The sequence below is a fragment of the Schistocerca nitens genome, chromosome 11, assembly GCF_023898315.1.
Source record: "Schistocerca nitens isolate TAMUIC-IGC-003100 chromosome 11, iqSchNite1.1, whole genome shotgun sequence".
NCBI lineage: Eukaryota > Metazoa > Arthropoda > Insecta > Orthoptera > Acrididae > Schistocerca > Schistocerca nitens.
Window position 1 is genome coordinate 148833464 of NC_064624.1, and position 26566 is coordinate 148860029.

General features: G+C 55.1%; 27 non-coding genes across 27 annotated transcripts; all 27 read right to left on the reverse strand.

Annotated features, from left to right (window-relative positions):
- Positions 1–598: 598 nt before the first annotated feature.
- LOC126214188 (5S ribosomal RNA) lies at positions 599–717 on the reverse strand. The gene has a single exon (XR_007541671.1). It is a non-coding gene; the product is annotated as a 5S ribosomal RNA (ribosomal RNA).
- Positions 718–1548: 831 nt separating this feature from the next.
- On the reverse strand, positions 1549–1667 carry LOC126214203 (5S ribosomal RNA). The gene has a single exon (XR_007541685.1). It is a non-coding gene; the product is annotated as a 5S ribosomal RNA (ribosomal RNA).
- Positions 1668–2534: 867 nt separating this feature from the next.
- Positions 2535–2653, reverse strand: LOC126214189 (5S ribosomal RNA). The gene has a single exon (XR_007541672.1). It is a non-coding gene; the product is annotated as a 5S ribosomal RNA (ribosomal RNA).
- Positions 2654–3484: 831 nt separating this feature from the next.
- LOC126214220 (5S ribosomal RNA) lies at positions 3485–3603 on the reverse strand. The gene has a single exon (XR_007541699.1). It is a non-coding gene; the product is annotated as a 5S ribosomal RNA (ribosomal RNA).
- An 824-nt stretch (positions 3604–4427) lies between these two features.
- LOC126214191 (5S ribosomal RNA) lies at positions 4428–4546 on the reverse strand. The gene has a single exon (XR_007541674.1). It is a non-coding gene; the product is annotated as a 5S ribosomal RNA (ribosomal RNA).
- Positions 4547–5377: 831 nt separating this feature from the next.
- Positions 5378–5496, reverse strand: LOC126214232 (5S ribosomal RNA). Its single transcript, XR_007541710.1, has one exon. It is a non-coding gene; the product is annotated as a 5S ribosomal RNA (ribosomal RNA).
- Positions 5497–6364: 868 nt separating this feature from the next.
- On the reverse strand, positions 6365–6483 carry LOC126214192 (5S ribosomal RNA). Its single transcript, XR_007541675.1, has one exon. It is a non-coding gene; the product is annotated as a 5S ribosomal RNA (ribosomal RNA).
- Positions 6484–7314: 831 nt separating this feature from the next.
- Positions 7315–7433, reverse strand: LOC126214244 (5S ribosomal RNA). Its single transcript, XR_007541721.1, has one exon. It is a non-coding gene; the product is annotated as a 5S ribosomal RNA (ribosomal RNA).
- An 831-nt stretch (positions 7434–8264) lies between these two features.
- Positions 8265–8383, reverse strand: LOC126214256 (5S ribosomal RNA). Its single transcript, XR_007541732.1, has one exon. It is a non-coding gene; the product is annotated as a 5S ribosomal RNA (ribosomal RNA).
- An 867-nt stretch (positions 8384–9250) lies between these two features.
- On the reverse strand, positions 9251–9369 carry LOC126214193 (5S ribosomal RNA). Its single transcript, XR_007541676.1, has one exon. It is a non-coding gene; the product is annotated as a 5S ribosomal RNA (ribosomal RNA).
- Positions 9370–10200: 831 nt separating this feature from the next.
- LOC126214268 (5S ribosomal RNA) lies at positions 10201–10319 on the reverse strand. The gene has a single exon (XR_007541743.1). It is a non-coding gene; the product is annotated as a 5S ribosomal RNA (ribosomal RNA).
- An 831-nt stretch (positions 10320–11150) lies between these two features.
- On the reverse strand, positions 11151–11269 carry LOC126214280 (5S ribosomal RNA). Its single transcript, XR_007541754.1, has one exon. It is a non-coding gene; the product is annotated as a 5S ribosomal RNA (ribosomal RNA).
- An 867-nt stretch (positions 11270–12136) lies between these two features.
- LOC126214195 (5S ribosomal RNA) lies at positions 12137–12255 on the reverse strand. The gene has a single exon (XR_007541677.1). It is a non-coding gene; the product is annotated as a 5S ribosomal RNA (ribosomal RNA).
- An 831-nt stretch (positions 12256–13086) lies between these two features.
- LOC126214292 (5S ribosomal RNA) lies at positions 13087–13205 on the reverse strand. Its single transcript, XR_007541765.1, has one exon. It is a non-coding gene; the product is annotated as a 5S ribosomal RNA (ribosomal RNA).
- An 831-nt stretch (positions 13206–14036) lies between these two features.
- On the reverse strand, positions 14037–14155 carry LOC126214305 (5S ribosomal RNA). The gene has a single exon (XR_007541776.1). It is a non-coding gene; the product is annotated as a 5S ribosomal RNA (ribosomal RNA).
- An 867-nt stretch (positions 14156–15022) lies between these two features.
- Positions 15023–15141, reverse strand: LOC126214196 (5S ribosomal RNA). The gene has a single exon (XR_007541678.1). It is a non-coding gene; the product is annotated as a 5S ribosomal RNA (ribosomal RNA).
- An 831-nt stretch (positions 15142–15972) lies between these two features.
- On the reverse strand, positions 15973–16091 carry LOC126214317 (5S ribosomal RNA). Its single transcript, XR_007541787.1, has one exon. It is a non-coding gene; the product is annotated as a 5S ribosomal RNA (ribosomal RNA).
- Positions 16092–16924: 833 nt separating this feature from the next.
- LOC126214330 (5S ribosomal RNA) lies at positions 16925–17043 on the reverse strand. Its single transcript, XR_007541799.1, has one exon. It is a non-coding gene; the product is annotated as a 5S ribosomal RNA (ribosomal RNA).
- An 868-nt stretch (positions 17044–17911) lies between these two features.
- On the reverse strand, positions 17912–18030 carry LOC126214198 (5S ribosomal RNA). Its single transcript, XR_007541680.1, has one exon. It is a non-coding gene; the product is annotated as a 5S ribosomal RNA (ribosomal RNA).
- An 833-nt stretch (positions 18031–18863) lies between these two features.
- Positions 18864–18982, reverse strand: LOC126214342 (5S ribosomal RNA). The gene has a single exon (XR_007541810.1). It is a non-coding gene; the product is annotated as a 5S ribosomal RNA (ribosomal RNA).
- An 867-nt stretch (positions 18983–19849) lies between these two features.
- LOC126214199 (5S ribosomal RNA) lies at positions 19850–19968 on the reverse strand. Its single transcript, XR_007541681.1, has one exon. It is a non-coding gene; the product is annotated as a 5S ribosomal RNA (ribosomal RNA).
- Positions 19969–20806: 838 nt separating this feature from the next.
- Positions 20807–20925, reverse strand: LOC126214200 (5S ribosomal RNA). The gene has a single exon (XR_007541682.1). It is a non-coding gene; the product is annotated as a 5S ribosomal RNA (ribosomal RNA).
- Positions 20926–21765: 840 nt separating this feature from the next.
- On the reverse strand, positions 21766–21884 carry LOC126214201 (5S ribosomal RNA). The gene has a single exon (XR_007541683.1). It is a non-coding gene; the product is annotated as a 5S ribosomal RNA (ribosomal RNA).
- Positions 21885–22717: 833 nt separating this feature from the next.
- On the reverse strand, positions 22718–22836 carry LOC126214354 (5S ribosomal RNA). The gene has a single exon (XR_007541821.1). It is a non-coding gene; the product is annotated as a 5S ribosomal RNA (ribosomal RNA).
- Positions 22837–23704: 868 nt separating this feature from the next.
- LOC126214202 (5S ribosomal RNA) lies at positions 23705–23823 on the reverse strand. The gene has a single exon (XR_007541684.1). It is a non-coding gene; the product is annotated as a 5S ribosomal RNA (ribosomal RNA).
- An 833-nt stretch (positions 23824–24656) lies between these two features.
- LOC126214366 (5S ribosomal RNA) lies at positions 24657–24775 on the reverse strand. Its single transcript, XR_007541832.1, has one exon. It is a non-coding gene; the product is annotated as a 5S ribosomal RNA (ribosomal RNA).
- An 867-nt stretch (positions 24776–25642) lies between these two features.
- LOC126214204 (5S ribosomal RNA) lies at positions 25643–25761 on the reverse strand. The gene has a single exon (XR_007541686.1). It is a non-coding gene; the product is annotated as a 5S ribosomal RNA (ribosomal RNA).
- Between the last annotated feature and the right edge of the window lie 805 nt (positions 25762–26566).

Below are 26566 nucleotides of genomic sequence, written 5' to 3' on the forward strand. Positions count from 1 at the left end.
TTGTCCCTGGTGTCCAGCGGAGGGCCTGTGCGGGGTGTGGCAGTGTCGTGCTGGAGGGCGCCACTGGTAGCGATGTGGGCTTCCTCGCCTCGCCTCGCCTCGCCTCGCCTCGCCTCGCCTCGCCTCGCCTCGCCCCACGCCGGGTGTGTGCGTAGTTTGCAGTGCATTCGCACCATTCCTATCCCTGTCCCCGTCCCGACTTGTCCCGACTTTGCTCGACTGCCGCTCGCTGCCGCTCGGGTCGTGGTCCATATGACAGCGCAAGCACGACAAACGTCTGCGGGACGAGACGAGACGAGACGACTAAGGGACAGATTCGTGATTACAAATCAAGTTTGGAACTCTACACTCCTACACAACAATAGGCGGTGACGTATTTCAGAAATCACCTGCCGATTCGTACCGTTTTGTCGTTTTCAAAGGCTTCCTGGCAAACTTGGTTAGCACATTCTCCCTCAAACTGAGTTAATTACTGCATTTTCGTACCATTGCAGTAGTATAAAAGGCTTAAGGAAGCATCTTTGTCACAACAGAAAGGTGGTTTGAAAATTGGGCTGGTAGGGGTAGCGACATAAAACAAAAAAAAAAAAAGGAAGGAAGCCAACAGCACCCGGGTTTCCCAGGCGGTCACCCATCCAAGTACTAACCGGGCCCAATGATGCTTAACTTCGGTGATCGGACGAGAACCGGTGTATTCATCATGGTATGGCCGTTGGCACTCACGTAACGTAGGAGCACGGCAGAATTCGCGTTCGGCTTTTCTCCCAACACACAAAATGTTAGTTTTCGGCCGCATTTGACGAAAGCACTTCCTTCCGCAACAGCCAGTTCCTCGAGGACGGCGCGGGGGGCGCGCCCGGCGTCCCAGCAGAGCGACGGCCGAATTAGCGGGCGCACCGCCGCGTGTGTGAGACGCACTGCTGCTCGTTGCACCTCCGCGTGCAGCCTTCGACACTAGCGGAGGACGCATCTTGTCCCTGGTGTCCAGCGGACGGCCTGTGCGGGGTGTGGCAGTGTCGTGCTGGAGGGCGCCACTGGTAGCGATGTGGGCTTCCTCGCCTCGCCTCGCCTCGCCTCACACACCGGGTGTGTGCGTAGTTTGCAGTGCATTCACACCAGTCCTATCCCTGTCCCCGTCCCGACTTGTCCCGACTTTGCTCGACTGCCGCTCGCTGCCGCTCGGGTCGTGGTCCATATGACAGCGCAAGCACGACAAACGTCTGCGGGACGAGACGAGACGAGACGAGACGACTAAGGAATAAATTCGTGATTACAAATCAAATTTCGAACTCTACACTCCTACACAACAATAGGCGGTGACGGATTTCAGAAATCACCTGCCGATTCGTACTGTTTTGTCGTTTTCAAAGTTTTCTTGGCAAACTTGCTTAGCAAATTCTCCCTCAAACTGAGTTAATTACTGCATTTTCGTACCATTGCAGTAGTTTAAAATGCTTAAGGAAGCATCTTTGTCACAACAGAAAGGTGGTTTGAAAATTGGGCTGGTAGGGGTAGCGACATAAAACAAAAAAAAAAAAAAAGGAAGGGAGCCAACAGCACCCGGGTTTCCCAGGTGGTCACCCATCCAAGTACTAACCGGGCCCAATGATGCTTAACTTCGGTGATCGGACGAGAACCGGTGTATTCATCATGGTATGGCCGTTGGCACTCACGTAACGTAGGAGCACGGCAGAATTCGCGTTCGGCTTTTCTCCCAACACACAAAATGTTAGTTTTCGGCCGCATTTGACGAAAGCACTTCCTTCCGCAACAGCCAGTTCCTCGAGGACGGCGCGGGGGGCGCGCCCGGCGTCCCAGCAGAGCGACGGCCGAATTAGCGGGCGCACCGCCGCGTGTGTGAGACGCACTGCTGCTCGTTGCACCTCCTGTCATTCGCAGGGCGCGTGCAGCCTTCGACACTAGCGGAGGGCGCATCTTGTCCCTGGTGTCCAGCGGAGGGCCTGTGCGGGGTGTGGCAGTGTCGTGCTGGAGGGCGCCACTGGTAGCGATGTGGGCTTCCTCGCCTCGCCTCGCCTCGCCTCGCCTCGCCTCGCCTCGCCTCGCCTCGCCCCACGCCGGGTGTGTGCGTAGTTTGCAGTGCATTCGCACCATTCCTATCCCTGTCCCCGTCCCGACTTGTCCCGACTTTGCTCGACTGCCGCTCGCTGCCGCTCGGGTCGTGGTCCATATGACAGCGCAAGCACGACAAACGTCTGCGGGACGAGACGAGACGAGACGACTAAGGGACAGATTCGTGATTACAAATCAAGTTTGGAACTCTACACTCCTACACAACAATAGGCGGTGACGTATTTCAGAAATCACCTGCCGATTCGTACCGTTTTGTCGTTTTCAAAGGCTTCCTGGCAAACTTGGTTAGCACATTCTCCCTCAAACTGAGTTAATTACTGCATTTTCGTACCATTGCAGTAGTATAAAAGGCTTAAGGAAGCATCTTTGTCACAACAGAAAGGTGGTTTGAAAATTGGGCTGGTAGGGGTAGCGACATAAAACAAAAAAAAAAAAAGGAAGGAAGCCAACAGCACCCGGGTTTCCCAGGCGGTCACCCATCCAAGTACTAACCGGGCCCAATGATGCTTAACTTCGGTGATCGGACGAGAACCGGTGTATTCATCATGGTATGGCCGTTGGCACTCACGTAACGTAGGAGCACGGCAGAATTCGCGTTCGGCTTTTCTCCCAACACACAAAATGTTAGTTTTCGGCCGCATTTGACGAAAGCACTTCCTTCCGCAACAGCCAGTTCCTCGAGGACGGCGCGGGGGGCGCGCCCGGCGTCCCAGCAGAGCGACGGCCGAATTAGCGGGCGCACCGCCGCGTGTGTGAGACGCACTGCTGCTCGTTGCACCTCCGCGTGCAGCCTTCGACACTAGCGGAGGACGCATCTTGTCCCTGGTGTCCAGCGGACGGCCTGTGCGGGGTGTGGCAGTGTCGTGCTGGAGGGCGCCACTGGTAGCGATGTGGGCTTCCTCGCCTCGCCTCGCCTCGCCTCACACACCGGGTGTGTGCGTAGTTTGCAGTGCATTCACACCAGTCCTATCCCTGTCCCCGTCCCGACTTGTCCCGACTTTGCTCGACTGCCGCTCGCTGCCGCTCGGGTCGTGGTCCATATGACAGCGCAAGCACGACAAACGTCTGCGGGACGAGACGAGACGAGACGAGACGACTAAGGAATAAATTCGTGATTACAAATCAAATTTCGAACTCTACACTCCTACACAACAATAGGCGGTGACGGATTTCAGAAATCACCTGCCGATTCGTACTGTTTTGTCGTTTTCAAAGTTTTCTTGGCAAACTTGCTTAGCAAATTCTCCCTCAAACTGAGTTAATTACTGCATTTTCGTACCATTGCAGTAGTTTAAAATGCTTAAGGAAGCATCTTTGTCACAACAGAAAGGTGGTTTGAAAATTGGGCTGGTAGGGGTAGCGACATAAAACAAAAAAAAAAAAAAAGGAAGGGAGCCAACAGCACCCGGGTTTCCCAGGTGGTCACCCATCCAAGTACTAACCGGGCCCAATGATGCTTAACTTCGGTGATCGGACGAGAACCGGTGTATTCATCATGGTATGGCCGTTGGCACTCACGTAACGTAGGAGCACGGCAGAATTCGCGTTCGGCTTTTCTCCCAACACACAAAATGTTAGTTTTCGGCCGCATTTGACGAAAGCACTTCCTTCCGCAACAGCCAGTTCCTCGAGGACGGCGCGGGGGGCGCGCCCGGCGTCCCAGCAGAGCGACGGCCGAATTAGCGGGCGCACCGCCGCGTGTGTGAGACGCACTGCTGCTCGTTGCACCTCCGCGTGCAGCCTTCGACACTAGCGGAGGACGCATCTTGTCCCTGGTGTCCAGCGGACGGCCTGTGCGGGGTGTGGCAGTGTCGTGCTGGAGGGCGCCACTGGTAGCGATGTGGGCTTCCTCGCCTCGCCTCGCCTCGCCTCACACACCGGGTGTGTGCGTAGTTTGCAGTGCATTCACACCAGTCCTATCCCTGTCCCCGTCCCGACTTGTCCCGACTTTGCTCGACTGCCGCTCGCTGCCGCTCGGGTCGTGGTCCATATGACAGCGCAAGCACGACAAACGTCTGCGGGACGAGACGAGACGAGACGACTAAGGGACAGATTCGTGATTACAAATCAAGTTTGGAACTCTACACTCCTACACAACAATAGGCGGTGACGTATTTCAGAAATCACCTGCCGATTCGTACCGTTTTGTCGTTTTCAAAGGCTTCCTGGCAAACTTGGTTAGCACATTCTCCCTCAAACTGAGTTAATTACTGCATTTTCGTACCATTGCAGTAGTATAAAAGGCTTAAGGAAGCATCTTTGTCACAACAGAAAGGTGGTTTGAAAATTGGGCTGGTAGGGGTAGCGACATAAAACAAAAAAAAAAAAAGGAAGGAAGCCAACAGCACCCGGGTTTCCCAGGCGGTCACCCATCCAAGTACTAACCGGGCCCAATGATGCTTAACTTCGGTGATCGGACGAGAACCGGTGTATTCATCATGGTATGGCCGTTGGCACTCACGTAACGTAGGAGCACGGCAGAATTCGCGTTCGGCTTCTCCCAACACACAAAATGTTAGTTTTCGGCCGCATTTGACGAAAGCACTTCCTTCCGCAACAGCCAGTTCCTCGAGGACGGCGCGGGGGGCGCGCCCGGCGTCCCAGCAGAGCGACGGCCGAATTAGCGGGCGCACCGCCGCGTGTGTGAGACGCACTGCTGCTCGTTGCACCTCCGCGTGCAGCCTTCGACACTAGCGGAGGACGCATCTTGTCCCTGGTGTCCAGCGGACGGCCTGTGCGGGGTGTGGCAGTGTCGTGCTGGAGGGCGCCACTGGTAGCGATGTGGGCTTCCTCGCCTCGCCTCGCCTCGCCTCACACACCGGGTGTGTGCGTAGTTTGCAGTGCATTCACACCAGTCCTATCCCTGTCCCCGTCCCGACTTGTCCCGACTTTGCTCGACTGCCGCTCGCTGCCGCTCGGGTCGTGGTCCATATGACAGCGCAAGCACGACAAACGTCTGCGGGACGAGACGAGACGAGACGAGACGACTAAGGAATAAATTCGTGATTACAAATCAAATTTCGAACTCTACACTCCTACACAACAATAGGCGGTGACGGATTTCAGAAATCACCTGCCGATTCGTACTGTTTTGTCGTTTTCAAAGTTTTCTTGGCAAACTTGCTTAGCAAATTCTCCCTCAAACTGAGTTAATTACTGCATTTTCGTACCATTGCAGTAGTTTAAAATGCTTAAGGAAGCATCTTTGTCACAACAGAAAGGTGGTTTGAAAATTGGGCTGGTAGGGGTAGCGACATAAAACAAAAAAAAAAAAAAAAAGGAAGGGAGCCAACAGCACCCGGGTTTCCCAGGTGGTCACCCATCCAAGTACTAACCGGGCCCAATGATGCTTAACTTCGGTGATCGGACGAGAACCGGTGTATTCATCATGGTATGGCCGTTGGCACTCACGTAACGTAGGAGCACGGCAGAATTCGCGTTCGGCTTTTCTCCCAACACACAAAATGTTAGTTTTCGGCCGCATTTGACGAAAGCACTTCCTTCCGCAACAGCCAGTTCCTCGAGGACGGCGCGGGGGGCGCGCCCGGCGTCCCAGCAGAGCGACGGCCGAATTAGCGGGCGCACCGCCGCGTGTGTGAGACGCACTGCTGCTCGTTGCACCTCCTGTCATTCGCAGGGCGCGTGCAGCCTTCGACACTAGCGGAGGGCGCATCTTGTCCCTGGTGTCCAGCGGAGGGCCTGTGCGGGGTGTGGCAGTGTCGTGCTGGAGGGCGCCACTGGTAGCGATGTGGGCTTCCTCGCCTCGCCTCGCCTCGCCTCGCCTCGCCTCGCCTCGCCTCGCCTCGCCCCACGCCGGGTGTGTGCGTAGTTTGCAGTGCATTCGCACCATTCCTATCCCTGTCCCCGTCCCGACTTGTCCCGACTTTGCTCGACTGCCGCTCGCTGCCGCTCGGGTCGTGGTCCATATGACAGCGCAAGCACGACAAACGTCTGCGGGACGAGACGAGACGAGACGACTAAGGGACAGATTCGTGATTACAAATCAAGTTTGGAACTCTACACTCCTACACAACAATAGGCGGTGACGTATTTCAGAAATCACCTGCCGATTCGTACCGTTTTGTCGTTTTCAAAGGCTTCCTGGCAAACTTGGTTAGCACATTCTCCCTCAAACTGAGTTAATTACTGCATTTTCGTACCATTGCAGTAGTATAAAAGGCTTAAGGAAGCATCTTTGTCACAACAGAAAGGTGGTTTGAAAATTGGGCTGGTAGGGGTAGCGACATAAAACAAAAAAAAAAAAAAGGAAGGAAGCCAACAGCACCCGGGTTTCCCAGGCGGTCACCCATCCAAGTACTAACCGGGCCCAATGATGCTTAACTTCGGTGATCGGACGAGAACCGGTGTATTCATCATGGTATGGCCGTTGGCACTCACGTAACGTAGGAGCACGGCAGAATTCGCGTTCGGCTTTTCTCCCAACACACAAAATGTTAGTTTTCGGCCGCATTTGACGAAAGCACTTCCTTCCGCAACAGCCAGTTCCTCGAGGACGGCGCGGGGGGCGCGCCCGGCGTCCCAGCAGAGCGACGGCCGAATTAGCGGGCGCACCGCCGCGTGTGTGAGACGCACTGCTGCTCGTTGCACCTCCGCGTGCAGCCTTCGACACTAGCGGAGGACGCATCTTGTCCCTGGTGTCCAGCGGACGGCCTGTGCGGGGTGTGGCAGTGTCGTGCTGGAGGGCGCCACTGGTAGCGATGTGGGCTTCCTCGCCTCGCCTCGCCTCGCCTCACACACCGGGTGTGTGCGTAGTTTGCAGTGCATTCACACCAGTCCTATCCCTGTCCCCGTCCCGACTTGTCCCGACTTTGCTCGACTGCCGCTCGCTGCCGCTCGGGTCGTGGTCCATATGACAGCGCAAGCACGACAAACGTCTGCGGGACGAGACGAGACGAGACGAGACGACTAAGGAATAAATTCGTGATTACAAATCAAATTTCGAACTCTACACTCCTACACAACAATAGGCGGTGACGGATTTCAGAAATCACCTGCCGATTCGTACTGTTTTGTCGTTTTCAAAGTTTTCTTGGCAAACTTGCTTAGCAAATTCTCCCTCAAACTGAGTTAATTACTGCATTTTCGTACCATTGCAGTAGTTTAAAATGCTTAAGGAAGCATCTTTGTCACAACAGAAAGGTGGTTTGAAAATTGGGCTGGTAGGGGTAGCGACATAAAACAAAAAAAAAAAAAAAGGAAGGGAGCCAACAGCACCCGGGTTTCCCAGGTGGTCACCCATCCAAGTACTAACCGGGCCCAATGATGCTTAACTTCGGTGATCGGACGAGAACCGGTGTATTCATCATGGTATGGCCGTTGGCACTCACGTAACGTAGGAGCACGGCAGAATTCGCGTTCGGCTTTTCTCCCAACACACAAAATGTTAGTTTTCGGCCGCATTTGACGAAAGCACTTCCTTCCGCAACAGCCAGTTCCTCGAGGACGGCGCGGGGGGCGCGCCCGGCGTCCCAGCAGAGCGACGGCCGAATTAGCGGGCGCACCGCCGCGTGTGTGAGACGCACTGCTGCTCGTTGCACCTCCGCGTGCAGCCTTCGACACTAGCGGAGGACGCATCTTGTCCCTGGTGTCCAGCGGACGGCCTGTGCGGGGTGTGGCAGTGTCGTGCTGGAGGGCGCCACTGGTAGCGATGTGGGCTTCCTCGCCTCGCCTCGCCTCGCCTCACACACCGGGTGTGTGCGTAGTTTGCAGTGCATTCACACCAGTCCTATCCCTGTCCCCGTCCCGACTTGTCCCGACTTTGCTCGACTGCCGCTCGCTGCCGCTCGGGTCGTGGTCCATATGACAGCGCAAGCACGACAAACGTCTGCGGGACGAGACGAGACGAGACGAGACGACTAAGGAATAAATTCGTGATTACAAATCAAATTTCGAACTCTACACTCCTACACAACAATAGGCGGTGACGGATTTCAGAAATCACCTGCCGATTCGTACTGTTTTGTCGTTTTCAAAGTTTTCTTGGCAAACTTGCTTAGCAAATTCTCCCTCAAACTGAGTTAATTACTGCATTTTCGTACCATTGCAGTAGTTTAAAATGCTTAAGGAAGCATCTTTGTCACAACAGAAAGGTGGTTTGAAAATTGGGCTGGTAGGGGTAGCGACATAAAACAAAAAAAAAAAAAAAGGAAGGGAGCCAACAGCACCCGGGTTTCCCAGGTGGTCACCCATCCAAGTACTAACCGGGCCCAATGATGCTTAACTTCGGTGATCGGACGAGAACCGGTGTATTCATCATGGTATGGCCGTTGGCACTCACGTAACGTAGGAGCACGGCAGAATTCGCGTTCGGCTTTTCTCCCAACACACAAAATGTTAGTTTTCGGCCGCATTTGACGAAAGCACTTCCTTCCGCAACAGCCAGTTCCTCGAGGACGGCGCGGGGGGCGCGCCCGGCGTCCCAGCAGAGCGACGGCCGAATTAGCGGGCGCACCGCCGCGTGTGTGAGACGCACTGCTGCTCGTTGCACCTCCTGTCATTCGCAGGGCGCGTGCAGCCTTCGACACTAGCGGAGGGCGCATCTTGTCCCTGGTGTCCAGCGGAGGGCCTGTGCGGGGTGTGGCAGTGTCGTGCTGGAGGGCGCCACTGGTAGCGATGTGGGCTTCCTCGCCTCGCCTCGCCTCGCCTCGCCTCGCCTCGCCTCGCCTCGCCTCGCCCCACGCCGGGTGTGTGCGTAGTTTGCAGTGCATTCGCACCATTCCTATCCCTGTCCCCGTCCCGACTTGTCCCGACTTTGCTCGACTGCCGCTCGCTGCCGCTCGGGTCGTGGTCCATATGACAGCGCAAGCACGACAAACGTCTGCGGGACGAGACGAGACGAGACGACTAAGGGACAGATTCGTGATTACAAATCAAGTTTGGAACTCTACACTCCTACACAACAATAGGCGGTGACGTATTTCAGAAATCACCTGCCGATTCGTACCGTTTTGTCGTTTTCAAAGGCTTCCTGGCAAACTTGGTTAGCACATTCTCCCTCAAACTGAGTTAATTACTGCATTTTCGTACCATTGCAGTAGTATAAAAGGCTTAAGGAAGCATCTTTGTCACAACAGAAAGGTGGTTTGAAAATTGGGCTGGTAGGGGTAGCGACATAAAACAAAAAAAAAAAAAGGAAGGAAGCCAACAGCACCCGGGTTTCCCAGGCGGTCACCCATCCAAGTACTAACCGGGCCCAATGATGCTTAACTTCGGTGATCGGACGAGAACCGGTGTATTCATCATGGTATGGCCGTTGGCACTCACGTAACGTAGGAGCACGGCAGAATTCGCGTTCGGCTTTTCTCCCAACACACAAAATGTTAGTTTTCGGCCGCATTTGACGAAAGCACTTCCTTCCGCAACAGCCAGTTCCTCGAGGACGGCGCGGGGGGCGCGCCCGGCGTCCCAGCAGAGCGACGGCCGAATTAGCGGGCGCACCGCCGCGTGTGTGAGACGCACTGCTGCTCGTTGCACCTCCGCGTGCAGCCTTCGACACTAGCGGAGGACGCATCTTGTCCCTGGTGTCCAGCGGACGGCCTGTGCGGGGTGTGGCAGTGTCGTGCTGGAGGGCGCCACTGGTAGCGATGTGGGCTTCCTCGCCTCGCCTCGCCTCGCCTCACACACCGGGTGTGTGCGTAGTTTGCAGTGCATTCACACCAGTCCTATCCCTGTCCCCGTCCCGACTTGTCCCGACTTTGCTCGACTGCCGCTCGCTGCCGCTCGGGTCGTGGTCCATATGACAGCGCAAGCACGACAAACGTCTGCGGGACGAGACGAGACGAGACGAGACGACTAAGGAATAAATTCGTGATTACAAATCAAATTTCGAACTCTACACTCCTACACAACAATAGGCGGTGACGGATTTCAGAAATCACCTGCCGATTCGTACTGTTTTGTCGTTTTCAAAGTTTTCTTGGCAAACTTGCTTAGCAAATTCTCCCTCAAACTGAGTTAATTACTGCATTTTCGTACCATTGCAGTAGTTTAAAATGCTTAAGGAAGCATCTTTGTCACAACAGAAAGGTGGTTTGAAAATTGGGCTGGTAGGGGTAGCGACATAAAACAAAAAAAAAAAAAAAGGAAGGGAGCCAACAGCACCCGGGTTTCCCAGGTGGTCACCCATCCAAGTACTAACCGGGCCCAATGATGCTTAACTTCGGTGATCGGACGAGAACCGGTGTATTCATCATGGTATGGCCGTTGGCACTCACGTAACGTAGGAGCACGGCAGAATTCGCGTTCGGCTTTTCTCCCAACACACAAAATGTTAGTTTTCGGCCGCATTTGACGAAAGCACTTCCTTCCGCAACAGCCAGTTCCTCGAGGACGGCGCGGGGGGCGCGCCCGGCGTCCCAGCAGAGCGACGGCCGAATTAGCGGGCGCACCGCCGCGTGTGTGAGACGCACTGCTGCTCGTTGCACCTCCGCGTGCAGCCTTCGACACTAGCGGAGGACGCATCTTGTCCCTGGTGTCCAGCGGACGGCCTGTGCGGGGTGTGGCAGTGTCGTGCTGGAGGGCGCCACTGGTAGCGATGTGGGCTTCCTCGCCTCGCCTCGCCTCGCCTCACACACCGGGTGTGTGCGTAGTTTGCAGTGCATTCACACCAGTCCTATCCCTGTCCCCGTCCCGACTTGTCCCGACTTTGCTCGACTGCCGCTCGCTGCCGCTCGGGTCGTGGTCCATATGACAGCGCAAGCACGACAAACGTCTGCGGGACGAGACGAGACGAGACGAGACGACTAAGGAATAAATTCGTGATTACAAATCAAATTTCGAACTCTACACTCCTACACAACAATAGGCGGTGACGGATTTCAGAAATCACCTGCCGATTCGTACTGTTTTGTCGTTTTCAAAGTTTTCTTGGCAAACTTGCTTAGCAAATTCTCCCTCAAACTGAGTTAATTACTGCATTTTCGTACCATTGCAGTAGTTTAAAATGCTTAAGGAAGCATCTTTGTCACAACAGAAAGGTGGTTTGAAAATTGGGCTGGTAGGGGTAGCGACATAAAACAAAAAAAAAAAAAAAGGAAGGGAGCCAACAGCACCCGGGTTTCCCAGGTGGTCACCCATCCAAGTACTAACCGGGCCCAATGATGCTTAACTTCGGTGATCGGACGAGAACCGGTGTATTCATCATGGTATGGCCGTTGGCACTCACGTAACGTAGGAGCACGGCAGAATTCGCGTTCGGCTTTTCTCCCAACACACAAAATGTTAGTTTTCGGCCGCATTTGACGAAAGCACTTCCTTCCGCAACAGCCAGTTCCTCGAGGACGGCGCGGGGGGCGCGCCCGGCGTCCCAGCAGAGCGACGGCCGAATTAGCGGGCGCACCGCCGCGTGTGTGAGACGCACTGCTGCTCGTTGCACCTCCTGTCATTCGCAGGGCGCGTGCAGCCTTCGACACTAGCGGAGGGCGCATCTTGTCCCTGGTGTCCAGCGGAGGGCCTGTGCGGGGTGTGGCAGTGTCGTGCTGGAGGGCGCCACTGGTAGCGATGTGGGCTTCCTCGCCTCGCCTCGCCTCGCCTCGCCTCGCCTCGCCTCGCCTCGCCTCGCCCCACGCCGGGTGTGTGCGTAGTTTGCAGTGCATTCGCACCATTCCTATCCCTGTCCCCGTCCCGACTTGTCCCGACTTTGCTCGACTGCCGCTCGCTGCCGCTCGGGTCGTGGTCCATATGACAGCGCAAGCACGACAAACGTCTGCGGGACGAGACGAGACGAGACGACTAAGGGACAGATTCGTGATTACAAATCAAGTTTGGAACTCTACACTCCTACACAACAATAGGCGGTGACGTATTTCAGAAATCACCTGCCGATTCGTACCGTTTTGTCGTTTTCAAAGGCTTCCTGGCAAACTTGGTTAGCACATTCTCCCTCAAACTGAGTTAATTACTGCATTTTCGTACCATTGCAGTAGTATAAAAGGCTTAAGGAAGCATCTTTGTCACAACAGAAAGGTGGTTTGAAAATTGGGCTGGTAGGGGTAGCGACATAAAACAAAAAAAAAAAAAGGAAGGAAGCCAACAGCACCCGGGTTTCCCAGGCGGTCACCCATCCAAGTACTAACCGGGCCCAATGATGCTTAACTTCGGTGATCGGACGAGAACCGGTGTATTCATCATGGTATGGCCGTTGGCACTCACGTAACGTAGGAGCACGGCAGAATTCGCGTTCGGCTTTTCTCCCAACACACAAAATGTTAGTTTTCGGCCGCATTTGACGAAAGCACTTCCTTCCGCAACAGCCAGTTCCTCGAGGACGGCGCGGGGGGCGCGCCCGGCGTCCCAGCAGAGCGACGGCCGAATTAGCGGGCGCACCGCCGCGTGTGTGAGACGCACTGCTGCTCGTTGCACCTCCGCGTGCAGCCTTCGACACTAGCGGAGGACGCATCTTGTCCCTGGTGTCCAGCGGACGGCCTGTGCGGGGTGTGGCAGTGTCGTGCTGGAGGGCGCCACTGGTAGCGATGTGGGCTTCCTCGCCTCGCCTCGCCTCGCCTCACACACCGGGTGTGTGCGTAGTTTGCAGTGCATTCACACCAGTCCTATCCCTGTCCCCGTCCCGACTTGTCCCGACTTTGCTCGACTGCCGCTCGCTGCCGCTCGGGTCGTGGTCCATATGACAGCGCAAGCACGACAAACGTCTGCGGGACGAGACGAGACGAGACGAGACGACTAAGGAATAAATTCGTGATTACAAATCAAATTTCGAACTCTACACTCCTACACAACAATAGGCGGTGACGGATTTCAGAAATCACCTGCCGATTCGTACTGTTTTGTCGTTTTCAAAGTTTTCTTGGCAAACTTGCTTAGCAAATTCTCCCTCAAACTGAGTTAATTACTGCATTTTCGTACCATTGCAGTAGTTTAAAATGCTTAAGGAAGCATCTTTGTCACAACAGAAAGGTGGTTTGAAAATTGGGCTGGTAGGGGTAGCGACATAAAACAAAAAAAAAAAAAAAGGAAGGGAGCCAACAGCACCCGGGTTTCCCAGGTGGTCACCCATCCAAGTACTAACCGGGCCCAATGATGCTTAACTTCGGTGATCGGACGAGAACCGGTGTATTCATCATGGTATGGCCGTTGGCACTCACGTAACGTAGGAGCACGGCAGAATTCGCGTTCGGCTTTTCTCCCAACACACAAAATGTTAGTTTTCGGCCGCATTTGACGAAAGCACTTCCTTCCGCAACAGCCAGTTCCTCGAGGACGGCGCGGGGGGCGCGCCCGGCGTCCCAGCAGAGCGACGGCCGAATTAGCGGGCGCACCGCCGCGTGTGTGAGACGCACTGCTGCTCGTTGCACCTCCGCGTGCAGCCTTCGACACTAGCGGAGGACGCATCTTGTCCCTGGTGTCCAGCGGACGGCCTGTGCGGGGTGTGGCAGTGTCGTGCTGGAGGGCGCCACTGGTAGCGATGTGGGCTTCCTCGCCTCGCCTCGCCTCGCCTCACACACCGGGTGTGTGCGTAGTTTGCAGTGCATTCACACCAGTCCTATCCCTGTCCCCGTCCCGACTTGTCCCGACTTTGCTCGACTGCCGCTCGCTGCCGCTCGGGTCGTGGTCCATATGACAGCGCAAGCACGACAAACGTCTGCGGGACGAGACGAGACGAGACGAGACGACTAAGGAATAAATTCGTGATTACAAATCAAATTTCGAACTCTACACTCCTACACAACAATAGGCGGTGACGGATTTCAGAAATCACCTGCCGATTCGTACTGTTTTGTCGTTTTCAAAGTTTTCTTGGCAAACTTGCTTAGCAAATTCTCCCTCAAACTGAGTTAATTACTGCATTTTCGTACCATTGCAGTAGTTTAAAATGCTTAAGGAAGCATCTTTGTCACAACAGAAAGGTGGTTTGAAAATTGGGCTGGTAGGGGTAGCGACATAAAACAAAAAAAAAAAAAAAGGAAGGGAGCCAACAGCACCCGGGTTTCCCAGGTGGTCACCCATCCAAGTACTAACCGGGCCCAATGATGCTTAACTTCGGTGATCGGACGAGAACCGGTGTATTCATCATGGTATGGCCGTTGGCACTCACGTAACGTAGGAGCACGGCAGAATTCGCGTTCGGCTTTTCTCCCAACACACAAAATGTTAGTTTTCGGCCGCATTTGACGAAAGCACTTCCTTCCGCAACAGCCAGTTCCTCGAGGACGGCGCGGGGGGCGCGCCCGGCGTCCCAGCAGAGCGACGGCCGAATTAGCGGGCGCACCGCCGCGTGTGTGAGACGCACTGCTGCTCGTTGCACCTCCTGTCATTCGCAGGGCGCGTGCAGCCTTCGACACTAGCGGAGGGCGCATCTTGTCCCTGGTGTCCAGCGGAGGGCCTGTGCGGGGTGTGGCAGTGTCGTGCTGGAGGGCGCCACTGGTAGCGATGTGGGCTTCCTCGCCTCGCCTCGCCTCGCCTCGCCTCGCCTCGCCTCGCCTCGCCTCGCCCCACGCCGGGTGTGTGCGTAGTTTGCAGTGCATTCGCACCATTCCTATCCCTGTCCCCGTCCCGACTTGTCCCGACTTTGCTCGACTGCCGCTCGCTGCCGCTCGGGTCGTGGTCCATATGACAGCGCAAGCACGACAAACGTCTGCGGGACGAGACGAGACGAGACGACTAAGGGACAGATTCGTGATTACAAATCAAGTTTGGAACTCTACACTCCTACACAACAATAGGCGGTGACGTATTTCAGAAATCACCTGCCGATTCGTACCGTTTTGTCGTTTTCAAAGGCTTCCTGGCAAACTTGGTTAGCACATTCTCCCTCAAACTGAGTTAATTACTGCATTTTCGTACCATTGCAGTAGTATAAAAGGCTTAAGGAAGCATCTTTGTCACAACAGAAAGGTGGTTTGAAAATTGGGCTGGTAGGGGTAGCGACATAAAACAAAAAAAAAAAAAGGAAGGAAGCCAACAGCACCCGGGTTTCCCAGGCGGTCACCCATCCAAGTACTAACCGGGCCCAATGATGCTTAACTTCGGTGATCGGACGAGAACCGGTGTATTCATCATGGTATGGCCGTTGGCACTCACGTAACGTAGGAGCACGGCAGAATTCGCGTTCGGCTTTTCTCCCAACACACAAAATGTTAGTTTTCGGCCGCATTTGACGAAAGCACTTCCTTCCGCAACAGCCAGTTCCTCGAGGACGGCGCGGGGGGCGCGCCCGGCGTCCCAGCAGAGCGACGGCCGAATTAGCGGGCGCACCGCCGCGTGTGTGAGACGCACTGCTGCTCGTTGCACCTCCGCGTGCAGCCTTCGACACTAGCGGAGGACGCATCTTGTCCCTGGTGTCCAGCGGACGGCCTGTGCGGGGTGTGGCAGTGTCGTGCTGGAGGGCGCCACTGGTAGCGATGTGGGCTTCCTCGCCTCGCCTCGCCTCGCCTCACACACCGGGTGTGTGCGTAGTTTGCAGTGCATTCACACCAGTCCTATCCCTGTCCCCGTCCCGACTTGTCCCGACTTTGCTCGACTGCCGCTCGCTGCCGCTCGGGTCGTGGTCCATATGACAGCGCAAGCACGACAAACGTCTGCGGGACGAGACGAGACGAGACGAGACGACTAAGGAATAAATTCGTGATTACAAATCAAATTTCGAACTCTACACTCCTACACAACAATAGGCGGTGACGGATTTCAGAAATCACCTGCCGATTCGTACTGTTTTGTCGTTTTCAAAGTTTTCTTGGCAAACTTGCTTAGCAAATTCTCCCTCAAACTGAGTTAATTACTGCATTTTCGTACCATTGCAGTAGTTTAAAATGCTTAAGGAAGCATCTTTGTCACAACAGAAAGGTGGTTTGAAAATTGGGCTGGTAGGGGTAGCGACATAAAACAAAAAAAAAAAAAAAGGAAGGGAGCCAACAGCACCCGGGTTTCCCAGGTGGTCACCCATCCAAGTACTAACCGGGCCCAATGATGCTTAACTTCGGTGATCGGACGAGAACCGGTGTATTCATCATGGTATGGCCGTTGGCACTCACGTAACGTAGGAGCACGGCAGAATTCGCGTTCGGCTTTTCTCCCAACACACAAAATGTTAGTTTTCGGCCGCATTTGACGAAAGCACTTCCTTCCGCAACAGCCAGTTCCTCGAGGACGGCGCGGGGGGCGCGCCCGGCGTCCCAGCAGAGCGACGGCCGAATTAGCGGGCGCACCGCCGCGTGTGTGAGACGCACTGCTGCTCGTTGCACCTCCGCGTGCAGCCTTCGACACTAGCGGAGGACGCATCTTGTCCCTGGTGTCCAGCGGACGGCCTGTGCGGGGTGTGGCAGTGTCGTGCTGGAGGGCGCCACTGGTAGCGATGTGGGCTTCCTCGCCTCGCCTCGCCTCGCCTCACACACCGGGTGTGTGCGTAGTTTGCAGTGCATTCACACCAGTCCTATCCCTGTCCCCGTCCCGACTTGTCCCGACTTTGCTCGACTGCCGCTCGCTGCCGCTCGGGTCGTGGTCCATATGACAGCGCAAGCACGACAAACGTCTGCGGGACGAGACGAGACGAGACGAGACGACTAAGGAATAAATTCGTGATTACAAATCAAATTTCGAACTCTACACTCCTACACAACAATAGGCGGTGACGGATTTCAGAAATCACCTGCCGATTCGTACTGTTTTGTCGTTTTCAAAGTTTTCTTGGCAAACTTGCTTAGCAAATTCTCCCTCAAACTGAGTTAATTACTGCATTTTCGTACCATTGCAGTAGTTTAAAATGCTTAAGGAAGCATCTTTGTCACAACAGAAAGGTGGTTTGAAAATTGGGCTGGTAGGGGTAGCGACATAAAACAAAAAAAAAAAAAAAAAGGAAGGGAGCCAACAGCACCCGGGTTTCCCAGGTGGTCACCCATCCAAGTACTAACCGGGCCCAATGATGCTTAACTTCGGTGATCGGACGAGAACCGGTGTATTCATCATGGTATGGCCGTTGGCACTCACGTAACGTAGGAGCACGGCAGAATTCGCGTTCGGCTTTTCTCCCAACACACAAAATGTTAGTTTTCGGCCGCATTTGACGAAAGCACTTCCTTCCGCAACAGCCAGTTCCTCGAGGACGGCGCGGGGGGCGCGCCCGGCGTCCCAGCAGAGCGACGGCCGAATTAGCGGGCGCACCGCCGCGTGTGTGAGACGCACTGCTGCTCGTTGCACCTCCTGTCATTCGCAGGGCGCGTGCAGCCTTCGACACTAGCGGAGGGCGCATCTTGTCCCTGGTGTCCAGCGGAGGGCCTGTGCGGGGTGTGGCAGTGTCGTGCTGGAGGGCGCCACTGGTAGCGATGTGGGCTTCCTCGCCTCGCCTCGCCTCGCCTCGCCTCGCCTCGCCTCGCCTCGCCTCGCCCCACGCCGGGTGTGTGCGTAGTTTGCAGTGCATTCGCACCATTCCTATCCCTGTCCCCGTCCCGACTTGTCCCGACTTTGCTCGACTGCCGCTCGCTGCCGCTCGGGTCGTGGTCCATATGACAGCGCAAGCACGACAAACGTCTGCGGGACGAGACGAGACGAGACGACTAAGGGACAGATTCGTGATTACAAATCAAGTTTGGAACTCTACACTCCTACACAACAATAGGCGGTGACGTATTTCAGAAATCACCTGCCGATTCGTACCGTTTTGTCGTTTTCAAAGGCTTCCTGGCAAACTTGGTTAGCACATTCTCCCTCAAACTGAGTTAATTACTGCATTTTCGTACCATTGCAGTAGTATAAAAGGCTTAAGGAAGCATCTTTGTCACAACAGAAAGGTGGTTTGAAAATTGGGCTGGTAGGGGTAGCGACATAAAACAAAAAAAAAAAAAAGGAAGGAAGCCAACAGCACCCGGGTTTCCCAGGCGGTCACCCATCCAAGTACTAACCGGGCCCAATGATGCTTAACTTCGGTGATCGGACGAGAACCGGTGTATTCATCATGGTATGGCCGTTGGCACTCACGTAACGTAGGAGCACGGCAGAATTCGCGTTCGGCTTTTCTCCCAACACACAAAATGTTAGTTTTCGGCCGCATTTGACGAAAGCACTTCCTTCCGCAACAGCCAGTTCCTCGAGGACGGCGCGGGGGGCGCGCCCGGCGTCCCAGCAGAGCGACGGCCGAATTAGCGGGCGCACCGCCGCGTGTGTGAGACGCACTGCTGCTCGTTGCACCTCCGCGTGCAGCCTTCGACACTAGCGGAGGACGCATCTTGTCCCTGGTGTCCAGCGGACGGCCTGTGCGGGGTGTGGCAGTGTCGTGCTGGAGGGCGCCACTGGTAGCGATGTGGGCTTCCTCGCCTCGCCTCGCCTCGCCTCACACACCGGGTGTGTGCGTAGTTTGCAGTGCATTCACACCAGTCCTATCCCTGTCCCCGTCCCGACTTGTCCCGACTTTGCTCGACTGCCGCTCGCTGCCGCTCGGGTCGTGGTCCATATGACAGCGCAAGCACGACAAACGTCTGCGGGACGAGACGAGACGAGACGAGACGACTAAGGAATAAATTCGTGATTACAAATCAAATTTCGAACTCTACACTCCTACACAACAATAGGCGGTGACGGATTTCAGAAATCACCTGCCGATTCGTACTGTTTTGTCGTTTTCAAAGTTTTCTTGGCAAACTTGCTTAGCAAATTCTCCCTCAAACTGAGTTAATTACTGCATTTTCGTACCATTGCAGTAGTTTAAAATGCTTAAGGAAGCATCTTTGTCACAACAGAAAGGTGGTTTGAAAATTGGGCTGGTAGGGGTAGCGACATAAAACAAAAAAAAAAAAAAAAAGGAAGGGAGCCAACAGCACCCGGGTTTCCCAGGTGGTCACCCATCCAAGTACTAACCGGGCCCAATGATGCTTAACTTCGGTGATCGGACGAGAACCGGTGTATTCATCATGGTATGGCCGTTGGCACTCACGTAACGTAGGAGCACGGCAGAATTCGCGTTCGGCTTTTCTCCCAACACACAAAATGTTAGTTTTCGGCCGCATTTGACGAAAGCACTTCCTTCCGCAACAGCCAGTTCCTCGAGGACGGCGCGGGGGGCGCGCCCGGCGTCCCAGCAGAGCGACGGCCGAATTAGCGGGCGCACCGCCGCGTGTGTGAGACGCACTGCTGCTCGTTGCACCTCCTGTCATTCGCAGGGCGCGTGCAGCCTTCGACACTAGCGGAGGGCGCATCTTGTCCCTGGTGTCCAGCGGAGGGCCTGTGCGGGGTGTGGCAGTGTCGTGCTGGAGGGCGCCACTGGTAGCGATGTGGGCTTCCTCGCCTCGCCTCGCCTCGCCTCGCCTCGCCTCGCCTCGCCTCGCCTCGCCCCACGCCGGGTGTGTGCGTAGTTTGCAGTGCATTCGCACCATTCCTATCCCTGTCCCCGTCCCGACTTGTCCCGACTTTGCTCGACTGCCGCTCGCTGCCGCTCGGGTCGTGGTCCATATGACAGCGCAAGCACGACAAACGTCTGCGGGACGAGACGAGACGAGACGACTAAGGGACAGATTCGTGATTACAAATCAAGTTTGGAACTCTACACTCCTACACAACAATAGGCGGTGACGTATTTCAGAAATCACCTGCCGATTCGTACCGTTTTGTCGTTTTCAAAGGCTTCCTGGCAAACTTGGTTAGCACATTCTCCCTCAAACTGAGTTAATTACTGCATTTTCGTACCATTGCAGTAGTATAAAAGGCTTAAGGAAGCATCTTTGTCACAACAGAAAGGTGGTTTGAAAATTGGGCTGGTAGGGGTAGCGACATAAAACAAAAAAAAAAAAAGGAAGGAAGCCAACAGCACCCGGGTTTCCCAGGCGGTCACCCATCCAAGTACTAACCGGGCCCAATGATGCTTAACTTCGGTGATCGGACGAGAACCGGTGTATTCATCATGGTATGGCCGTTGGCACTCACGTAACGTAGGAGCACGGCAGAATTCGCGTTCGGCTTTTCTCCCAACACACAAAATGTTAGTTTTCGGCCGCATTTGACGAAAGCACTTCCTTCCGCAACAGCCAGTTCCTCGAGGACGGCGCGGGGGGCGCGCCCGGCGTCCCAGCAGAGCGACGGCCGAATTAGCGGGCGCACCGCCGCGTGTGTGAGACGCACTGCTGCTCGTTGCACCTCCGCGTGCAGCCTTCGACACTAGCGGAGGACGCATCTTGTCCCTGGTGTCCAGCGGACGGCCTGTGCGGGGTGTGGCAGTGTCGTGCTGGAGGGCGCCACTGGTAGCGATGTGGGCTTCCTCGCCTCGCCTCGCCTCGCCTCGCCTCGCCTCGCCTCACACACCGGGTGTGTGCGTAGTTTGCAGTGCATTCACACCATTCCTATCCCTGTCCCCGTCCCGACTTGTCCCGACTTTGCTCGACTGCCGCTCGCTGCCGCTCGGGTCGTGGTCCATATGACAGCGCAAGCACGACAAACGTCTGCGGGACGAGACGAGACGAGACGACTAAGGGACAGATTCGTGATTACAAATCAAGTTTGGAACTCTACACTCCTACACAACAATAGGCGGTGACGTATTTCAGAAATCACCTGCCGATTCGTACCGTTTTGTCGTTTTCAAAGGCTTCCTGGCAAACTTGGTTAGCACATTCTCCCTCAAACTGAGTTAATTACTGCATTTTCGTACCATTGCAGTAGTATAAAAGGCTTAAGGAAGCATCTTTGTCACAACAGAAAGGTGGTTTGAAAATTGGGCTGGTAGGGGTAGCGACATAAAACAAAAAAAAAAAAGGAAGGAAGCCAACAGCACCCGGGTTTCCCAGGCGGTCACCCATCCAAGTACTAACCGGGCCCAATGATGCTTAACTTCGGTGATCGGACGAGAACCGGTGTATTCATCATGGTATGGCCGTTGGCACTCACGTAACGTAGGAGCACGGCAGAATTCGCGTTCGGCTTTTCTCCCAACACACAAAATGTTAGTTTTCGGCCGCATTTGACGAAAGCACTTCCTTCCGCAACAGCCAGTTCCTCGAGGACGGCGCGGGGGGCGCGCCCGGCGTCCCAGCAGAGCGACGGCCGAATTAGCGGGCGCACCGCCGCGTGTGTGAGACGCACTGCTGCTCGTTGCACCTCCGCGTGCAGCCTTCGACACTAGCGGAGGACGCATCTTGTCCCTGGTGTCCAGCGGACGGCCTGTGCGGGGTGTGGCAGTGTCGTGCTGGAGGGCGCCACTGGTAGCGATGTGGGCTTCCTCGCCTCGCCTCGCCTCGCCTCGCCTCGCCTCGCCTCACACACCGGGTGTGTGCGTAGTTTGCAGTGCATTCACACCATTCCTATCCCTGTCCCCGTCCCGACTTGTCCCGACTTTGCTCGACTGCCGCTCGCTGCCGCTCGGGTCGTGGTCCATATGACAGCGCAAGCACGACAAACGTCTGCGGGACGAGACGAGACGAGACGACTAAGGGACAGATTCGTGATTACAAATCAAGTTTGGAACTCTACACTCCTACACAACAATAGGCGGTGACGTATTTCAGAAATCACCTGCCGATTCGTACCGTTTTGTCGTTTTCAAAGGCTTCCTGGCAAACTTGGTTAGCACATTCTCCCTCAAACTGAGTTAATTACTGCATTTTCGTACCATTGCAGTAGTATAAAAGGCTTAAGGAAGCATCTTTGTCACAACAGAAAGGTGGTTTGAAAATTGGGCTGGTAGGGGTAGCGACATAAAACAAAAAAAAAAAAAAGGAAGGAAGCCAACAGCACCCGGGTTTCCCAGGCGGTCACCCATCCAAGTACTAACCGGGCCCAATGATGCTTAACTTCGGTGATCGGACGAGAACCGGTGTATTCATCATGGTATGGCCGTTGGCACTCACGTAACGTAGGAGCACGGCAGAATTCGCGTTCGGCTTTTCTCCCAACACACAAAATGTTAGTTTTCGGCCGCATTTGACGAAAGCACTTCCTTCCGCAACAGCCAGTTCCTCGAGGACGGCGCGGGGGGCGCGCCCGGCGTCCCAGCAGAGCGACGGCCGAATTAGCGGGCGCACCGCCGCGTGTGTGAGACGCACTGCTGCTCGTTGCACCTCCGCGTGCAGCCTTCGACACTAGCGGAGGACGCATCTTGTCCCTGGTGTCCAGCGGACGGCCTGTGCGGGGTGTGGCAGTGTCGTGCTGGAGGGCGCCACTGGTAGCGATGTGGGCTTCCTCGCCTCGCCTCGCCTCGCCTCACACACCGGGTGTGTGCGTAGTTTGCAGTGCATTCACACCAGTCCTATCCCTGTCCCCGTCCCGACTTGTCCCGACTTTGCTCGACTGCCGCTCGCTGCCGCTCGGGTCGTGGTCCATATGACAGCGCAAGCACGACAAACGTCTGCGGGACGAGACGAGACGAGACGAGACGACTAAGGAATAAATTCGTGATTACAAATCAAATTTCGAACTCTACACTCCTACACAACAATAGGCGGTGACGGATTTCAGAAATCACCTGCCGATTCGTACTGTTTTGTCGTTTTCAAAGTTTTCTTGGCAAACTTGCTTAGCAAATTCTCCCTCAAACTGAGTTAATTACTGCATTTTCGTACCATTGCAGTAGTTTAAAATGCTTAAGGAAGCATCTTTGTCACAACAGAAAGGTGGTTTGAAAATTGGGCTGGTAGGGGTAGCGACATAAAACAAAAAAAAAAAAAAAAAGGAAGGGAGCCAACAGCACCCGGGTTTCCCAGGTGGTCACCCATCCAAGTACTAACCGGGCCCAATGATGCTTAACTTCGGTGATCGGACGAGAACCGGTGTATTCATCATGGTATGGCCGTTGGCACTCACGTAACGTAGGAGCACGGCAGAATTCGCGTTCGGCTTTTCTCCCAACACACAAAATGTTAGTTTTCGGCCGCATTTGACGAAAGCACTTCCTTCCGCAACAGCCAGTTCCTCGAGGACGGCGCGGGGGGCGCGCCCGGCGTCCCAGCAGAGCGACGGCCGAATTAGCGGGCGCACCGCCGCGTGTGTGAGACGCACTGCTGCTCGTTGCACCTCCTGTCATTCGCAGGGCGCGTGCAGCCTTCGACACTAGCGGAGGGCGCATCTTGTCCCTGGTGTCCAGCGGAGGGCCTGTGCGGGGTGTGGCAGTGTCGTGCTGGAGGGCGCCACTGGTAGCGATGTGGGCTTCCTCGCCTCGCCTCGCCTCGCCTCGCCTCGCCTCGCCTCGCCTCGCCTCGCCCCACGCCGGGTGTGTGCGTAGTTTGCAGTGCATTCGCACCATTCCTATCCCTGTCCCCGTCCCGACTTGTCCCGACTTTGCTCGACTGCCGCTCGCTGCCGCTCGGGTCGTGGTCCATATGACAGCGCAAGCACGACAAACGTCTGCGGGACGAGACGAGACGAGACGACTAAGGGACAGATTCGTGATTACAAATCAAGTTTGGAACTCTACACTCCTACACAACAATAGGCGGTGACGTATTTCAGAAATCACCTGCCGATTCGTACCGTTTTGTCGTTTTCAAAGGCTTCCTGGCAAACTTGGTTAGCACATTCTCCCTCAAACTGAGTTAATTACTGCATTTTCGTACCATTGCAGTAGTATAAAAGGCTTAAGGAAGCATCTTTGTCACAACAGAAAGGTGGTTTGAAAATTGGGCTGGTAGGGGTAGCGACATAAAACAAAAAAAAAAAAAAGGAAGGAAGCCAACAGCACCCGGGTTTCCCAGGCGGTCACCCATCCAAGTACTAACCGGGCCCAATGATGCTTAACTTCGGTGATCGGACGAGAACCGGTGTATTCATCATGGTATGGCCGTTGGCACTCACGTAACGTAGGAGCACGGCAGAATTCGCGTTCGGCTTTTCTCCCAACACACAAAATGTTAGTTTTCGGCCGCATTTGACGAAAGCACTTCCTTCCGCAACAGCCAGTTCCTCGAGGACGGCGCGGGGGGCGCGCCCGGCGTCCCAGCAGAGCGACGGCCGAATTAGCGGGCGCACCGCCGCGTGTGTGAGACGCACTGCTGCTCGTTGCACCTCCGCGTGCAGCCTTCGACACTAGCGGAGGACGCATCTTGTCCCTGGTGTCCAGCGGACGGCCTGTGCGGGGTGTGGCAGTGTCGTGCTGGAGGGCGCCACTGGTAGCGATGTGGGCTTCCTCGCCTCGCCTCGCCTCGCCTCACACACCGGGTGTGTGCGTAGTTTGCAGTGCATTCACACCAGTCCTATCCCTGTCCCCGTCCCGACTTGTCCCGACTTTGCTCGACTGCCGCTCGCTGCCGCTCGGGTCGTGGTCCATATGACAGCGCAAGCACGACAAACGTCTGCGGGACGAGACGAGACGAGACGAGACGACTAAGGAATAAATTCGTGATTACAAATCAAATTTCGAACTCTACACTCCTACACAACAATAGGCGGTGACGGATTTCAGAAATCACCTGCCGATTCGTACTGTTTTGTCGTTTTCAAAGTTTTCTTGGCAAACTTGCTTAGCAAATTCTCCCTCAAACTGAGTTAATTACTGCATTTTCGTACCATTGCAGTAGTTTAAAATGCTTAAGGAAGCATCTTTGTCACAACAGAAAGGTGGTTTGAAAATTGGGCTGGTAGGGGTAGCGACATAAAACAAAAAAAAAAAAAAAAAGGAAGGGAGCCAACAGCACCCGGGTTTCCCAGGTGGTCACCCATCCAAGTACTAACCGGGCCCAATGATGCTTAACTTCGGTGATCGGACGAGAACCGGTGTATTCATCATGGTATGGCCGTTGGCACTCACGTAACGTAGGAGCACGGCAGAATTCGCGTTCGGCTTTTCTCCCAACACACAAAATGTTAGTTTTCGGCCGCATTTGACGAAAGCACTTCCTTCCGCAACAGCCAGTCGAAAGCACTTCCTTCCGCAACAGCCAGTTCCTCGAGGACGGCGCGGGGGGCGCGCCCGGCGTCCCAGCAGAGCGACGGCCGAATTAGCGGGCGCACCGCCGCGTGTGTGAGACGCACTGCTGCTCGTTGCACCTCCGCGTGCAGCCTTCGACACTAGCGGAGGACGCATCTTGTCCCTGGTGTCCAGCGGACGGCCTGTGCGGGGTGTGGCAGTGTCGTGCTGGAGGGCGCCACTGGTAGCGATGTGGGCTTCCTCGCCTCGCCTCGCCTCGCCTCGCCTCGCCTCGCCTCACACACCGGGTGTGTGCGTAGTTTGCAGTGCATTCACACCATTCCTATCCCTGTCCCCGTCCCGACTTGTCCCGACTTTGCTCGACTGCCGCTCGCTGCCGCTCGGGTCGTGGTCCATATGACAGCGCAAGCACGACAAACGTCTGCGGGACGAGACGAGACGAGACGACTAAGGGACAGATTCGTGATTACAAATCAAGTTTGGAACTCTACACTCCTACACAACAATAGGCGGTGACGTATTTCAGAAATCACCTGCCGATTCGTACCGTTTTGTCGTTTTCAAAGGCTTCCTGGCAAACTTGGTTAGCACATTCTCCCTCAAACTGAGTTAATTACTGCATTTTCGTACCATTGCAGTAGTATAAAAGGCTTAAGGAAGCATCTTTGTCACAACAGAAAGGTGGTTTGAAAATTGGGCTGGTAGGGGTAGCGACATAAAACAAAAAAAAAAAAGGAAGGAAGCCAACAGCACCCGGGTTTCCCAGGCGGTCACCCATCCAAGTACTAACCGGGCCCAATGATGCTTAACTTCGGTGATCGGACGAGAACCGGTGTATTCATCATGGTATGGCCGTTGGCACTCACGTAACGTAGGAGCACGGCAGAATTCGCGTTCGGCTTTTCTCCCAACACACAAAATGTTAGTTTTCGGCCGCATTTGACGAAAGCACTTCCTTCCGCAACAGCCAGTTCCTCGAGGACGGCGCGGGGGGCGCGCCCGGCGTCCCAGCAGAGCGACGGCCGAATTAGCGGGCGCACCGCCGCGTGTGTGAGACGCACTGCTGCTCGTTGCACCTCCGCGTGCAGCCTTCGACACTAGCGGAGGACGCATCTTGTCCCTGGTGTCCAGCGGACGGCCTGTGCGGGGTGTGGCAGTGTCGTGCTGGAGGGCGCCACTGGTAGCGATGTGGGCTTCCTCGCCTCGCCTCGCCTCGCCTCGCCTCGCCTCGCCTCACACACCGGGTGTGTGCGTAGTTTGCAGTGCATTCACACCATTCCTATCCCTGTCCCCGTCCCGACTTGTCCCGACTTTGCTCGACTGCCGCTCGCTGCCGCTCGGGTCGTGGTCCATATGACAGCGCAAGCACGACAAACGTCTGCGGGACGAGACGAGACGAGACGACTAAGGGACAGATTCGTGATTACAAATCAAGTTTGGAACTCTACACTCCTACACAACAATAGGCGGTGACGTATTTCAGAAATCACCTGCCGATTCGTACCGTTTTGTCGTTTTCAAAGGCTTCCTGGCAAACTTGGTTAGCACATTCTCCCTCAAACTGAGTTAATTACTGCATTTTCGTACCATTGCAGTAGTATAAAAGGCTTAAGGAAGCATCTTTGTCACAACAGAAAGGTGGTTTGAAAATTGGGCTGGTAGGGG